This window comes from Mustela nivalis, assembly GCF_964662115.1.
Source record: "Mustela nivalis genome assembly, chromosome: 8".
NCBI classification, from domain to species: Eukaryota; Metazoa; Chordata; class Mammalia; order Carnivora; family Mustelidae; genus Mustela; species Mustela nivalis.
In genome coordinates this window covers 77660307-77675899 of record NC_139027.1, presented here as the reverse complement: position 1 = coordinate 77675899, position 15593 = coordinate 77660307, and the positions used below count along the sequence as shown (strand labels likewise).

Sequence of the window (15593 nt, the reverse complement as noted above, 5' to 3'; positions counted from 1 at the left end):
GGCTGTGGGATGTTTTAGCTGATTATAAAGTCACAGTCTACTATAGCCCATCAACAACCAATTTGGCCCCTGTAAAAGTAGATTCCAATTCCCTCAGTACTAGTCTCCTAGCAATCAGCTCATCAATATACATAATGTTTAGAAAGCTAGATATTGATTGTGGAATCTAATGGACTCATTACGTGAGATTTGGTTTGACTTCTGGAATAAATTTTTTGGAGCCCTCCTCTCTTCCCACTGACCAAATTCCAAAACTGGTCGGGGGGGGGTGGTGGTGGTGTAAGGATGTTGGAGAACAAGCCAAGAGTTTCCATGATCCGGGGTTTTCCCCAGCCCACATGGAAGTGGGTTCTACTGTCGGCCCCCAGATTCCCTGAATTAATGAGGAGCTGCCGTCGCCATAGGACATAGCAGGCACCAGGGATGTGATTACCATTGGTGATAGGCAGTGATTCAGTGTGTCACAAAGCCCACAGAGAGACATGGAGTCCCTGCCAGTGTCTGTCCAATGGTCAGCTGAAGCTCCATGCCCTGACCCTCGTATATGGCCCCAGTGTCCCCTGCCTCCTTACCCAGGGCCACCAACACACATTCACAGCCCGAGGGCTACCCCCAACCTCCTAAGTTCCTGCTGACAGAAGCATATCCCATGTGGGGCTCAGAGAGAGGTGGGGCTCCTGGGACAGAGAAGCTGGGGGTGGGGTGTCATCAGGAAGGGGAGTACAGCTGTGGTAGGCCTGTCCAGCCAACACGTAGGTCATGGGGAGACCTTTCCCTCCGAGAGATTGCTTTGATTCTTTCTCCTCCTCCTGATATCCCTGAGCAGAGCCCACGGGTAAGGACCAACCCTGTAGTAACAATCATCCCACCATGGAGACATTCCGCTTCTCAGTAGGTAAGGAACACCAGAACCTACATATCCCTCCCAAGGACAGCCCTCCCTGCCCAACTCCCATTTATAGTTCTTTTGATTTCAGGATTCCTAGGGTCACATACAATCAGGGTCTTCCTAGGGGAACTATAAGCTTTCTGCATTTTTGCAGTCTGTGCTTTTGGGAGTAAAATTTTGGGTCTTACATTGACTTGTTTGTAAAAGTATGTGAGGCAAATAAAAGCTATGACACACTCTCCCAAACCAAGCAGAAGCACCGTAGGGAGGAGGCCTAAGGTTGTGGTCACACATCGTCCAGGAGGGCAGGCCCCGGCTCCTGGAAACTTGGGATATGACCACATTACCTTGTCTTTACCCTGTAAGTCACTTCCTGGTCCCAGCATGGCTAGGCTTCCCGAGCACCTTGGACGAGGGTGCCGGGTTTGGAAAATAAAAGTATAAGATACTTAGTTAAATTTCATTTTCAGATAACAAGGAATCATTTTTGTATGTCACTCTCTCCCATGCAATATCTAGGACACGGTTATACTGAAAAGTTATGCAGAGTAGGTCTGAAATTCTATTGTAACCAGGCACCCTCCTTTATCTGGCGCCCAACCCCCACCTCCAGTCTTGCCAGCTCCTTGAGCTTCACCTTCACGCACAGCCCCAGCTGCTGGGACCCAGGGCTCTGCCCCTCCAGCGAGGCCATGCTGTTGATTCAAAAATCCCTCCCCAGGTTTTCTAAGAGAATGGGGGGAATAACAGTAACAAAAACAACATTTTGTAAAGCTTGTGTTGTGGGTCTATTACTACCCTGGGGAATAACTTCTGAACTGAGATGGTACTTCACTTCGGGCTGGGCATCCTGGGAGGATGACTTATTCACTGGTTTCTTCAAATAAAGTCCCTTTAAATTCCTTCCAATCAGTCCCTTTGGTCTTTCAGACTATTGAACACATGACTTTATTGCTAGCGACTAGCACTGAAAAACACACTGAAATAAAATCATTTAGGCTAGCACCTCCCCAACTCAATTATTTCTTTGGAAATCTATCCCTGCAGGAATCTCCTGGAGAGAAGACATGGTTCTGTGGTCAAATAAGGAGGAAACTGCCTGTTATATATGCCCAACTGGGAAAGTCGCTGTGAGCGTCAGCAAAAAAAAGGCCTGAGGAGTCTTGCTGGAAGGAAACCCTCAGCCACTCATTCCGACACTGTCCAAACTTACTTGACCACAGAGCCCACTCCACACTCCCCATTTAATACCTGTTAACCCTATAGACAACACTTCGGATACTAGAAACAGATGAACATTTCTCAACACAACTAACCCTTGAGTTCATATTTCTTTCCATCCTCTACCTGGGTCTGGGGTCCTCCTGGGTTTTTCTGAAGTCTTCCTCACCCTGCTCCCAGAGTTGTTTGGGCACAGCTTTCTGTCAAGGCCTTCCCCAAGCTCCATACCTCTCCAGCCTACAGGGACCACTTCCTTATCTGAGCTTTCGTTCAGCACCTACTGGGAGCACAAATCTCTTGCCTTAAGGACATGGATCCAAATTCCCTGATTTTATCAACTATTACTTTCTGTTCTTTTGTTTCTATATAGTTTGGCTCTTCGACCACACTTGAAACTACCCTGGGGTAAGCCTCTTCCTGCTAAACCACAGCCACTTAGTGCAAGGTGGATCAGGCAGTCAGCCTTTGGTAAACACTTGTTGACAGAATTATGTCTGTTCGTGCACCTGTATTCTAACTGTTGCAGAGTTCAGAAAAAAAAAAAAAAAAAAAAAAAAAAAAGGATGGTGTTTCTGAAAGAGCCATGAGCTGGTTTCTCTCATGCACCATGAAAGATCAAAGATGAATCTCAGAGTTGTCTCCTGAGCCATGCACTGTGGCTCCTCCCATCAGTCACTACACCCTGGCAGACACGCCAACTCTGACCCAAACCCCTGGAGGCAAAACAGACTGGAGAGGGCCAGAGATTTTCATGAAGCTGGAGCAATTCACCACTTAGTTTATAAGTCAAAACTTCCTAGAATTATGAGACCCACAGCCCAGTTGTTCTGTCCTGGGAAACACTGTGGCGCTGTTCTAAGGCAGAGACAATCTTGTCCTTCTAGAAAAAAGAACCGATTGCAAAATGACCCATCTCAAACTCTGAAGTCACTATACTCTTTCTTCTCATGTGCCTAGCTGGACTGCAGGGTTTTGTAGACGTTGTGCTGTGTGAGCTCCATCACAAATCGAGGCCCGTGCAATGCAGACCTCTAAATTCAGCTGCGTTCCCGTGATCCCCCGGGGACTCCCATCTTCTATCCTGAGACTCTGACTTACAAAGAAAAATCTGAGGAAAAACAGGGGAGTCTCTAAAACACATAATGAGAACTCTAAATACATCGTACAAATCAACTGTGCACACACTTCATTGTCCTAGAAGCCTATTTCTTTCCATCTCGAGTCAATTATAAAAAAGAAATCTTCAAACTCCACACTCGAGCTTTAAATAAATAGCCTTGGTTTCTAAGGTAAAAAACAGAGTGATCTCCTTTTGAATGATAATGTGATAAAAATATCAGTAATCACTGATTCTATAAATCAATTATTTTCTAAACGGCCTAAAATTCTTTCCAAGAAGACCCATGGCAAACTTCCCTGGATTTATTTCCTGAAAACAGTAAATGAAAAATATGTGAACCAGTTAATATTATTTCCTGGATGAAAACATTACCAGGTCTGAATGCTTGGTATTCGGCAAGAAATAGTTTAATATTCAAAACCACGAATGCCTCGTTTGTCCCCATCTCAATCCTCAAGCAATCAATTAGGAATACTCGAAACAGATATGGTTTTGCAAGCACAATTCATAACAGCCTTTGGATTCTGTAGCAATTTCTGGATCGCAGAAATACCAAGGAGATTTCAGGTAAAATGGAGTCCAAGAACATTCAGTAAGCTCTCGTGGACCAGATGGCTGGGCATCATTCAGGACTTAGCCCAAATGCAGATCCTTCAGATCCTTCCCAGGCCTCCCTGGCTACAGCACACCCAGGTCATGCACACATGTGACCCAGTTTTCCACTAAATCAATCCCCTGATTTTATCTTTCTTTCTCAAAGCCCTTACAGAACCCACACTGTCCTTCTTGTTTGTGAAAAGTTTACTGTCCTGTTCCCCTCAGTAGGAAATAATCTAAAAGATCTTGCCATCAAGTCCTCTGCCTGGTCCAATTCTGTGTCCTCAGTGCTGAGATCAGGGCCTATTCGCATATATTTGTAAGCCACTCGTGTTAAAAAATGTTTAATTTTATTGTGGCAAAACATACATTACAAAGGATGGATTATTCTAACATTTTTTAAAAAAAGATTTATTTGTTTATTTGACAAAGATCACAAGTAGGCAGAGAGGGGTGGGGGGAAGCAGGCTCCCCACTGAGCAAAGAGCCCGATGTAGGGCTCGAATCCAGGGCCCCAAGACCATGACCTGAGCCAAAGGCAGAGGCTTAAACCACTGAGCCAACCAGTTGCCCCTATTCTAACATTTTTAAGTATCCAGTTCAGAAGCATTAAGCATACTCACATTACTGGGCAAGCACCATCACCAGCCATCTCCAGAACTTTCTCACCTTCCCCAACTGAACTCTGTACCCATGAAACACTGACTCCCCACTCCCTTCTTCCCCCAACGCCTGCCAAACGCAGTTCTACTTTATATCTCTCTGAATTTGACTGCTCTAGCTACCTCATATCATTGGAATGATGTAAGATTTGTCCTTCTGTGTCTGGCTTCTTTCACTTAGCATAATGTCCTCAAGCTTCATCCGTGCGGTAGCCTATGTCAGAATTTCCTTCCTTTAGAAGGCTGAAGAGGATTTCTCTGGAGGTGTATACCACACCTCGTCATCTCATTCATCTACCAATGGACACGTGAATTGTTTTCACCTTTGGGCTTTGTGAATAAGGCTGCTCTGAACTTTCGTGTACAGGTATCCGTTCAATCTCTGGCTTTCAGTTCTCTGGGGCATACACCCAGCAGAAGAACTACTGAAGCTTATGGAGGTTCTAGGTATAACTTTTTAAAGATTTTTATCTATTTATTTTTGAGAGAGAGAGTGCATGCAAGTGGGGAGAAGGGGGGAGGGGAAGGGAAAGAATCCCCAGCCGACTCCATGCTCAGTATGGAGGCCAATGTGGGGCTGGATCCCAAGACCCTGAGATCACATAGGTTTAATTTTTTGAGGGAACACCAGGATATTTTCCACATGCTTCCAATTTTCCTTATCTGGAGATTTTTCTTTTTTTTTTAAATTTTTTTGTTTTTGCTTTTTTTTGAGAATTACATTTCATCTGAAGCAGCACTTCCTGCTTATGTCTGCTGCAGAGTAATGGATCCAGTGAGAGAAACCTTCGAACAGGACTTGGTTTTCCACCTAATGCATAGTCAGCAGTCACAAGCACCTAGACAAAAATCATTTTAATTTTCATAGTTTAAGCCTGAGCTAAGAGCACAGGATTACTTCTGAGTATTTAAACTCACACTATAAATATCAGGAAGTAAAAGAAAAAAGAACCAACTGCTGGGTACCTTTCTCCCCATACTAGTGTCAGGCTTTTCTGCAAACGGCCCCAACCAACACTGGGACCTCAGGCAGAGCTGCTCCATGCAATGCTAACTACAGGCTTGCCACCTCCGGGAGAGAGTGAAGAGGCCTCTGTAAACTGTGTGGTGTTGGCCATCAAGACTTGGAAGGAAGGAGGACTGGAAATTATGGCCATCTGAATGCAATTGCCTGGCTTTATCTTTGCCCAACACTCTGAGAGCCTATAAACATCAGCGGAGGGAAAAAGGTTTAATTTCCAAAGACATAAAATTTTCAGAGCTAAGTGACCTCTGAGAGAATATGGCCATCTGAGAAAACTATTTCCTGAAACTCAAATCCAGGCTTGGGGAATGAGGCTGCCAGCCAAGGCTCAGTCTTCTACTCAAAATGACTGCACATTAGTCTTTCCTGCCGAAGGGAAAAGGCTGTGGCCTACCTAACCATGTTGCCCCATCCCTTAGCACAGGGTTGGCTGCGCAGCTGAGCATAAATATGTATTTTCTGAAGCAATAGATGAATGGATGACAAGTCTAAGAGGATTAGGGACTTCCTGGTTCCAGAGGTGAGAGAAGGTTGCCTTCTTGGCACATCCTAACCCGCTTGCTGTCTTTCCTGTGAACTAGATCTTCACGTTCTGTAAAGGCCCAAGACATCGGTCCTCAAAGAAGTCCCCATAGCTGTCACAGCCTCAGCCTGAGTTTGTAGTTGAGACAGGCCTTCTCCATTCCTGCCTTGGAGCCAGCCCTCGAGAATCTGGTCAGGATAGTTTTCAATTCCCTCTTTACCCTGAGTCCATTTCTATGCTCTTCTCCTTCGTCTCCCACAGCAGTACCCCTTTCCAACAATAACCGTGATAGTGGTGATAATGACAGCAACAGCCAGCTTCCTTTATTACTCTACGGCTTACTTAGGGCCTTCAACCACGTTAGTTTATTTGACGCAGGGCATAACCTGACAGGAAAACCAAACGGAAACTTGATTTACCAAACGTATGTGAGGAATATGTGGTAGAACCAAGTGTCTGGACTCCAAAAACCCATCCTTTTTCTGTGAGTGCATTCCTGTTCCTTAAACACTACCCAAGCACATATTCATCTCAAAGACAAAACTCTCATCCTCAAGGACTGCCCTCAACTGTCCACTGAGAGGAAAGATGGCTCCCAGTGGGTAAATCCTAACCATGCTAACTAATGATGGCAAATGGTCTGACATGTTTGTGGTTGTTTTCAAATATGTCCATAAATTCTTTCATATTCCTCTCTTCAAGAGGTGGAGTGTATTACTCTCCCTTCGAGTGTGGGCTAGACTTAGTTACTCGCCTCTAGTGAATAAACAAAGTAAAATGGTGATGTGTGATTTCAGAGACTAAGTCATAAGAGTGCCCCCTATGGCTTCCTCCTTGCTCATTCTTGGCTCACTCTTGGTGAAGGAAGCCAGAAGCCATGCTGTGAGAACACTCAAGCAGCTCTGTGGACAGGTTCACATGGCAGGGGACCGCGGTCTCCTGCCAACAGCCTTGAGTCTTTCTGAAGCGGATCCAACAGCCCCATCCAAGCCTTCCGATGACTACAGTACCAGCCAGAAGACGGACTACTTCGTGGGAGTCCCTGAGTGAGAGCCAACAAAACCAAGCTTCTCCTGAATTCCTGACCCACAGAAATTGTGAGATAATGTTAGTTGTAGAAGTAGCTAAGTTTGGGGGTAACTTGTTGTATAGAAATACATACCAAATACAGTTTTCTATCACTTCAGGAGTATTCATACTTTAAGAAAGGTTGCCTTTAAGAAATATTGTATTTATACCATTAATGTTTGCTTATATTAGAATTCTCAGTATATACAAGAAAAAAGACATTTTTAAAAATTACCCATATTCTCCTTCAAAGATAATGAACTTTATCATTTTAATGTATAATGTTTCATGATTCCTAATTGTGTATGCATTTTTCTTATAAAAACGAGCTCATATTATTTGGAACCTACATTTTTAAAAATCACTTGACAGTACTGAATACTATTTCAAGTCATTAAAGATAAAATTACAGGGCACCTGAGTGGCTCAGACAGTTAAGCATCTGACTCTTGATTTTTGACTCAGTTCATGATCTCAGGGTCCTGAGAATGAGCCCCGTATTGGGCTCTGTGCTCAGCATAGAGTCTACTTGTCTCTTTCCCTCTCTCCTCCCCTACTTCCATGCTCATGTTCTCTCATGAAAATAAAATCTTAAAAAAAGATAAAATTACAACAGTACTTGGAATAGTTGAATAGTATTTTATTATACAGTTATACAAAATATATCTAAACTTTTTAAAAGGAGATTTAGACTATTAGCAGTGGATAACTGTCCATGTGCCTTTTATGTACTTGCCCAAGTATGTCCTTAGCATTGACTGACAGAAGTATGCTGTTGGGTAAGAAAAGGCATGTATGTCCTTAAATGATTGTCATCATACATACTGCCAAATTACATAGAAGATGGGGCAAATGTAGGTCCTTCTAGCAGTTTATCAGACTGTCCCTCTCACCATCCCCTGGCTAACCACTGTGGTTTTCATTATCATTGAAGGCCAATTCTCAACTCAAAGAGCAGAGTCTCTAGTGATGGAATGTCCAGCAGAGCAACAAAAAGGTGGCTCTCATCATACACCATTTTGCAATGTTTCCTCTGGTCTATGTCCCTCCAAACTGCCCCTTGACTCCTCTTCCTTTAGCAAGACAGACCAGGAGAGGAGAAACAGGTGATCCCTGCCATGAAAGTTACAAATGCAGTTGTGGGAACTGTGGCACCATCTTCTGCTGCATCTCCAGACACCTGGCAGTTATCTTGGCCAAAAAGCACCTTTTTTCCCCTAAAGATCTTCAACTGCATTATATTCTACAACACTAGCTACTCACTCATCCCTTTGGCCTACATAAACTTTCCCCTGATTTTTAAAATCAAAATGTGAAATAAAAACTATCAAATGACTTATTTCTGTTGGCATGGACCAAGATGGGCAGGCTGACCAAAAGGAGGAGCCTTGATTCATCAGAGCCACAGATACCCTGTCTTGAACAGCATTTACCAGGTTGTGTTCTGTGGAAAAATCCGTGTCCAACAAGAGATCTAAAGGTAGGAGATAGAGTCTGGGCCAGTGTTACATGGACGAATGAATGCACAGATGGACAGATGGGTGGATAAAACAGATCGTGGTGCCCATACTAGTTACGGAACTGAAGAGTTTGCTAAGTTATTTGAGTGTACGTTTAATATAATTTTAGCTATTTCAAAGGCTATAATATTACACTTAATGATGCCACCAATCCAGTTATTTATGTTCATTTTTTTCTCATACACCCTTGCTTTTAAAGGCTATACATGTAGCTCTGGCCACAGTGGGAGACCTCTGCTCATTTATAAACATGTATGTAAAACCTCAGGATTATTTACCAGCTGTGGATATTTCCTCTATAATCCATTCACATAAATATATGTGGGTACTTTCCTCCTTTAATAAGGGTGTATCAACTTGCCTCTTATAAGGAAAGTACGTACACAGTGCTGTTTGCCATTTTAAAGAGCCTATTTCTTTTTTCTTTTTTTTTAGTTTTTTATAAACATATATTTTTATCCCCAGGGGTACAAGTCTGTGAATCGCCAGGTTTACACACTTCACAGCACTCACCATAGCACATACCCTCCCCAATGTCCATAACCCCACCCCACAATCCCCTTCCCCCAGCCACCCTCAGTTTGTTTTGTGAGATTAAGAGTCACTTATGTTTGTCTCCTTCCCAATCCCATCTTGTTTCATTTACTAAAAGAGCCGATTTCTTGATTCAGATATGTAAATCCAGTATTTCAACAGCCAAGGGCAGAGAATGCAGAAAAGAAGGTAAAGAGGGAAAAAACAAACATTTAGGCAGTCACACCATCCTTGCAGGAGGACAGGTGGTGAGACCCTCAGGAGGAGAGAGGCTCTGGAGCCCCTTCTCAGCCGCAGAAAGCCCAGGACTTTCAAATTCCCTCCCTGGCAGCCTGTGAAGACTGGTGACAGGCAGGGTTGGGAGGACTGCCACCACTTCACCAACTGGCAAGTGTGACCTGGCTCAGCGAACAGAGCCAGGCACTGGGCAAGGACATGCCCAGCTCAGGCACGTCCAGGACAGCTATCATAAAGTGCCAGGACTCTCTGTCAAGTGCTCCTCTACCCCTGAGGCCTTCCTTGTGGACATACATTCATGCTATGAACCTCAGGCACGGCACAAACCCTGGCTCTTCCAGAACTGCTTGCCTGCGCCCCACCTTTCTATCTTAGCGGCTCCATCCTTGGTGCCCCACAGCACTTGTGTACCCCTGTGCTGAGTCTCATCTTGCCAAGGCAGCTCCCAGTTTCCTAACCCGCTGGGATGGTAAGCACCTCCTCCTCCGCTTGAGTTCCCCAGGCCCTGCCAGAGCACAAGGGCTTGGCAAGAGCTGACTCAGCTGAGATGGAAAAGCTTACATCATCCACCCTGCATGCCTGAAGAGTGACTTCTACCAGATGATGAATAAAACATGATCACTTTGCATAAACTGAGAACAGCATTCTTTCTCTAACCAAACTTTAGAAGTAAAGAATGAATTTGCTCGTGTCCTATGGAGACTCTTTAAAAATCACCACATGGCTGTCTATCTGGGTCACAGGCACCATTTACCCACACAGTCTGATGTCAGTTGAATGCCATCAGAACACCGGGAGACAGCTGGCCTCCTCGTACTGCAGAGTAGAAGCTCTAGGAGAAAGTCCCACTTTCTTCTGGAAGCTCCCCAAAAACGAATATCACCAGCAAGAGGCTCCCCGCTGCTGGGGAACTAGGGCTGTGGCCGCTGTATCCCTTCTGGAGGATCACAGCTATACCCCACAGCGTGACCACGACTGAAAACAAAGCAGAACAGAAATCAGTTTGTGAAAAGATACCCAATCTACACCACTTATGCTGCAACAATTTTATTTCTCGGGATTCTCTTCAGCATGCAGCCAAACCCTTACAACTTAATGCCCTCAACATGCACCTCTGTGTGCTTAAGTTCCTAAATTTACCAGGACAGAGACAGAAACAAGGAGAAGATGACGGAGTTCACTTTGAAAATGGCCTGGTTTTCCCCCCTGCTTTAGGGGGAAGTGGTCACATCATCCCACCATGGGCCAGGCAACTTGAAGAGTGTCTCATGCACACGGACAGACCCTGTCTTCACATCTACTCTGAGAACCGGCATCAATCCATCCTGGGCCCAAGGAAACCAGCTCACACACCGAGGAAGGGGCAGAAAGCTGGCCTCCCGGACACCCTCCCCTGCAGCCTCACCTCAGAAGGTCCCTGTTGTTACCACAGAACACTCTATCTAACTCCAGGCATTCCATCTGTTTTTCCTCTTAAGTTTACCCTATTAATTTTTATTGTTCCCTTTACTGAATGCTTAACTTCCTCTCTTAAGAGGCCTCTACCTGGCATTAACCAGATATTCATTGCTCAGCAAAGTAATTAGTTCCCTTAATCTTCCTTTATCAAACAACCTACTTCCTTAATCCTTCTGAGAAAGACAAGTTCCAGGCTCCCCCCAGCGGTTCTAGATCTGAATGTTGGCAGGCTGAAGTCAGAGCTCTAAAAGAAACCTTCAAAATCAGCAGTCATGACAACTTCTATTACCATCCATCAAGAGACTCGGATTTCTGGAACAGCTATTATCTTCAGTGTACTGATCCTGTGTGGTGACTCGTCTGGGCTGCAGGACACAGGAGGGGTGGGTGCTTGTTTGGACAGTCTGTGGTGCTGAGCACCTACTGTATGCAGGGGGGTGTCGCACACGTTAGCTCTTTCATCGGAGATACAAGTGCGTCCTTTCCACACGTGAACAGACTGAAGTTAGAAGTCCTTCACCTGGAAGCAAAGAGGCAGGACTATGGCCCCAAGTCCAAGCTCCTGCCAGTTGGCTCCCAAGGGCTGTGTGGCACAGGGCTCTGTGCCCAAGGGCATACACACCACAAACGGGCTCCAGGCTCACCAGCTCTGGCCTGGCTGGTGAGCACAAAGAGGACCCACGATTCAAGTGAGTGTTTGCAGAGGGGTTGAAGGAGTGTCCGAATGGGAGTGACCCTTGAGGCAGGAAGTGGTGGGCTTTTGGGGACACCCTGAGCAGAAAGATGGGAGCCAGACTATGATGAGGGAGACAGAGGCTGATCCTGATGGACAGCCTCTCCTCTGAGTCCACATGGACCCCGCCGGGATAGCAGTCATGCTCATGGCCCTTCCCTTCCATTTCCCACTCTCCAGAAGCCTCAGGAGGCACAGGTCACTTCTTTCTTTTGTTTCTACCCACTGCCCAGCCAAACACTCTCACTGCCCCAACTCTTCCTTCTCATTCTTCCCTACTTGAACTTTGCTGTGGACATGGCCCTCAGGGTTTGGGAGGGATGTGAAGAGTCAGCCCAAACTGGGGGCCCCCCTCAACACTTCTCTGAACAGCTGAACAAGGCTGATGGGAAAGCGGGCAGGAGGCCCAGGCTGAGTCACAGTGATTTCCTGAGTGCCTGGAGATGTTACCCCTGAGAAGTCATCTGTCACCAGTGAGCCTGGGCTGAGGGGGTGGAGGGTGCATTAGTGACACTGACACATTGCCGAGCTCTCCTGCTGCAAAGAGCACAATGATGGAACTCCAAGTTCCAGGCTGGTGCAAACTGGGAGGACAGCCCTTGCCATCGGCTGTGTGCCGATTAAATCTGTGTGTGCCATTAAGCAGCCAATGTTGCTTAAGCTCACACCACTCTTGCCTCTATTTATACAAAACCATGCATAAGTCTCCAGAATACCTTGCTGCTTGACTCTTGGCCACCCCTGGAGCAGCTTCTAAACCAGGTGGGCACTCAAAGAACCCCTGGGAGCCAACGACCAAAGGGTGTACCACAATCAGAGCAAATACCCTGCCGCCCCATCTTCCCACACTCACCTCCCATTCCAGCGTCCCTGACCTCAACTTAGGACCATGCATTTCTACCTTTGCATTTTATATTTGACCTTCCCTGTTTCTAAATGTTTCTCCTCTTCACCCCTTCTTTGAAAAAATAAAGCATCAATAATCTAGTGAGCTCCCACGTGCTCCGTACTGTGCGGGCACATGAGAGAAATATGAAGACCCAGAGAGCATGCTGTTCCATGAGTTCCTCGGTCTACGTGGACAGATGCGAGACAGGAAAGGGCCCTCTGAACAATGCACACGTGTGCCCCAGGAGCTGACTGCAAGCAGGAGCCTCTCTCTGGGCAGCTGCGCAGAACCTGAGTGGAACAGGGATTTTGTCCGGCAGGGAGCTGTGGGGTAGGCCTTCTGGACAACAGATCAATCAGTGAACAAAGCATGGAGCCAGCAAGACACAGGGTGTATCTGTGGACCTACTCAGCCAGGGAAGAGGGTTCCCAGAATCATGGGGAAAATGCTACAAATGGAGGCCAGACGTCAACTGTGGAAGGCAGGGCCGATGTAAGGAGTCAGCCTTTATCATCCAGGCAACAGGAGGAGAGCAAAGATTTTTCGAGCCCCCATGCTGTTCTGTGGGGATGGAAGCAGCGGTGGCAGCGAGTATGAGGCCTGTGGGCAGGAGACACTAGAAGTGGCAACCTGCATGGGAGATGCTCTGAGGAACCTGCTGGTGAGGGGCACCAGGGCTCTGGCAGTTGCCATGGGAACAGAAATACAGGAGCACCGAATGCGAATGCAAATGGCTTAAGGAAAACAAAGATCCTGCACGGGTGCTGAAAACAGTGGAGAGGAAACAGCCCAAGAGGACAGGGATGTTCAGAGTGGACACGTCTATTTCTGCAGACTTAGCATCTAAATCCTTTTCTCTCGGAGAAGGACCCTCTGCCCATCGCATGCTTCCTGACGGAAGGCAGAGCCCTTGTCTCCAGGGAAACTGAAGGAGCCAACTCTCCTCTTCCCCTCCCGGTTGCAGCCGCTGTTCAGATGTGTGACCTCCCCCAGACGGTCCCCACTGGACTTTGAACCTCAAGGGGGTGACAAGGACACAGGGACAGATTAGGAGTCAATCCCAGAGGAGGCATCCGCTGCGACAGCCAACATCCAGGGGCCGTGACCAAGATGCAACGCTTCTCGGCTGAGAAGCCCCTCGGGCTGAGCTTTTTGTGGATGGGCAGAGTGTGGTTCTCCAGCCTGGAGCTCTTAAGTTACTCAGTAGCCCCTCCCAAAAAATTCCTTCAGTTGGGATCACACTGATAAAAATACCAAATCCAATCTGTGCTCTGTGCCCCTCCTCAAAGCCCTTGTTCCCAAATGCCAGATGGCATAGCCTCTTGTCCCCTTGAACCTCTCTAGCTCATGTGAAGACACTCACCGGGCACTCCCCCCATCATGCTCACTTGTATCAGCCAGTGTTCCATGGGCTGACCGGGCTAGAGGCAATGGCTGGGACGGGGCCCACATCTGTGGCTTCACTCCACCCCGCCTGGCGGAGCCTGACCCACTCCCACACTAGCACAGCAGTCTGGGCAGGCACTCCGAATATACCTACAGAGGGATCTGAATTGCATTTATTCATCCAAGGCAAGATCTGAAAAGCCTCTCATGGGAATTCAAAGTCCTTAGTGCTGCCACATTGAGAAAATCTTGTAAAAACATGGAGGAGAAGAAAACATCAAGAAAGAAGGTGGCTAGCAGAGTAACATAACAATATATTTCATGATGGGTTTTTTTGCTTCAGAATCATCCAGGGCAAAGAAGAAACGGGTACACATAGAGATTAAACAAGACTGTCCACGCTTGAGTGGAAAACTCAAGCTAGGAATAGGCACACGGGGATGTATTTTATCCTTCTCTTTAAATATTGAAATTTTCCATAATACACACTTTATAAGATGAAATAATATAAAAATTAAATGGCTGTCCTTGCTGGGCTAAGTAAGAATGGAGAGGGGCTGGAAATCTCCACTGACAGTGGGATAAGTAATTGCTCAGGACAGATAATAAGCAGCAAGCCCCAAGTTTTTAGGAAAAGCTTAGATTTAGTGATAATGCAAAACCTCCATTTATTCAAGAGTTTATGGGGTGGAGGTGGGGTGGGGTGCTTCAGGAAGGGAATCGGCATGGAGGGATTGGAGCCCAAAGAGCCCAGAAGGCGGTAGCCTGGCTATTATACCCATATGCAGCTTACAGGGCTCCCTGCCCCCTTCCACTCCTTCGGAGACCGGAGGAGCAAGCAACCGACCCCAGGATATGCCTCTGTATACACAGGAAACTGCTATCCATTCCAAGACCTCAGGCTCAGAAATCAGAACACGGGAAGAGGTGAGGAGTCAGAAACATGCTCCTGACTGTACAGACACATAACTTCCACGCTTCACCAAACTAACAGATTCCTATAAATCCCATTTCCCCCTTCCTGGGCAATCTGCATATAAATCTACTTAAGGCATGTCTGTCTGTCTTCCTATGGGAGCCCATCTCATGCCCAGAAACAGCGGGGCACATTCAGACATTGCAAAAAGGTGGTACGTTTTTTCAAGGCTTCAACTTCAAAGAGGACTGGCTTGAGAAAGTTACGGTGGAAAATGAGAACCTGCTGAAGATGAACTGTAGGTGAGACATTAATCTCTGGAGGGGTCCTCTCTTAACCTCTTCTGCATCACCGGATTTTGGGAGGGTGCTATCTGACCACATTTACTGCTGGTCTGATTCTCGTCACCATCCCTGGGCTCTGGGCCACCCAGGTGGCAGAGTCTTAGAAGCAGGCTCTGCTTCGCCCTCAGCTGCAGCCACCTTGTCCCTCACGGAGGTCTCCTGCAATCACATCCCCACTGCCCCCTGCCTCTACCCAAGATGCTCATAGGAGACGCTGAGCTCCCTCACCTGGCACCTTTAAGTGCAATTTCCTCCCTGCACTACACCTACTTTGGTTACACAGCAACACACAGAGATGAGGCCTACAACTGCTGAACACATCATTACTGTAACTTCCCCGAGCAATCACAGAGCGACCTCCTTAGAGGGCCTTGGGGAGGACACTCGGGCCATCTGGGCGCCTAAGAGAATCCCCTCTATCCACCACACAGGCTCATTTCACTAGACTGGGGAAGGTCTCCTTCCTGCTTGT

General features: G+C 46.6%; 1 protein-coding gene across 7 annotated transcripts in view; it reads right to left on the bottom strand.

Moving 5' to 3' along the window:
* PRKCE (protein kinase C epsilon) overlaps nt 1-15593 on the bottom strand; it is a 516689-nt gene that overhangs the window by 243278 nt on the left and 257818 nt on the right. The gene's annotated exons all lie outside the window — the stretch shown is intronic.